The sequence below is a fragment of the Palaemon carinicauda genome, chromosome 37 (genome assembly GCF_036898095.1).
Source record: "Palaemon carinicauda isolate YSFRI2023 chromosome 37, ASM3689809v2, whole genome shotgun sequence".
Lineage (NCBI taxonomy): Eukaryota > Metazoa > Arthropoda > Malacostraca > Decapoda > Palaemonidae > Palaemon > Palaemon carinicauda.
In genome coordinates this window covers 13,915,549-13,916,996 of record NC_090761.1, presented here as the reverse complement: position 1 = coordinate 13,916,996, position 1,448 = coordinate 13,915,549, and the positions used below count along the sequence as shown (strand labels likewise).

The window sequence follows — 1,448 nt, the reverse complement described above, 5'->3', positions numbered from 1 at the left end:
GAAAACTAATTCGCCAGCTTAATTCGAGAGCATGTCTTGCCTCTCCTACTTTTACCCAAAGAAGGTTTGGTAATCTCCTTCGGGCTTCTTCTTATAAGATACATATTCAGGTAATATGTTAGAGGTTTATTTTAAATGACACAATTAAGTTTCCAAGGTGGATAAGCACACACGTTTAAATCCCATACGATCGTTTTTGCTCTTATATCTTAGCAGGATTAATATTAACCCTGATATTTTACATTTTAGTTTCCACTCACCCATTTTTTGGTTTTTTTTCCATTCATTATCACTGTCTCGTTTCTATGATTCACTTGTCTATGCCTCCAAAAATGTATGGTTTGGTTTTCTTATTTGGATTTTGCATGTAAATATATCTTATGTTGGAGTATAGAAAACTATAGAGGTGAAAGTTTCACATTTACATTTCACAGGTCCTACTCTCACTTGGTTCTTGATCATATTGATTACTAGAAAAAGATACGTTTGTACATCACAATCCTGATGTATGCAAGATTTGATCAGATTTCACGACGTTTCAGATATAGTGGAGGATACCTTTCCATAATCTTCAATATAAAGAAGCTCTGTGAAATAAAGAAAACTCTTTCTAAAATGCACAAAACACTAAGGACAATTACGACCGTGACAGGATTCGAACCTGCAATCTTCGGATCCGAAGTCCGACGCCTTATCCGTTAGGCCACACGGCCATGTTGAAGTGTGTTGCAACTTGCATTAAACTATTTTCACTGAATAGATATAGATTGCAATGTTTGTTTGGTTACGAAGTTTGACATGTCATATGTGTGGAACAGTTTTTAGGTTACGTAGCTCGTAGTTTAGTTGAAGATATTAGAACTGGGAGATCGATTGCAATATTTATACTTCTAGTAATCATATTAGTAATAATGATATTTCTATGTCCGTAAAGTATAAGAATATATGTTAAACTGTAACGATAATAGATATCAATAAAATAATGAAGCGTATCTTTAAATGAACACTAACAATAAGATACAGAAAAAAATCTCCCTCACTCTTTCACACTTACTTAGGAAATAGTCATAAAATCGTTACCTAGAAAACGAAAAGATAAAGATTCGGAGAAACCATACCTCAGATATCGTTAACGCCACTCCGTTACTGCATGTCACTTCTATCTGATTCGATTTGTGACCTGGATTCGCTTGAAATCTTATAGAAAAGGATTTTCATGATTTCTTTTCTTTTTTTACTTGAAAGAAGAAAACGAAATTTCGAAACTCTTCTCAAAATTCATCATCATTCTTTCGCCACCAGTACGAATTTATTGAGATTCATTATAAACTTCTGCAGCATACATACTGTACCGCACGTGTTTTATACACGGTCATACACTGTAATGCTCTTGTTTTGTTCTCGCTGCCTCCTGCACTGATCATTGAAAACCTGTTTAAGCTTACCAT

The 1,448-nt window shown here is 34.3% G+C and overlaps 1 non-coding gene across 1 annotated transcript; it reads right to left on the bottom strand.

Moving 5' to 3' along the window:
- Nucleotides 1-640: 640 nt before the first annotated feature.
- Nucleotides 641-713, bottom strand: TRNAR-UCG (transfer RNA arginine (anticodon UCG)). The gene has a single exon. It is a non-coding gene; the product is annotated as a tRNA-Arg (tRNA).
- Nucleotides 714-1,448: the final 735 nt, after the last annotated feature.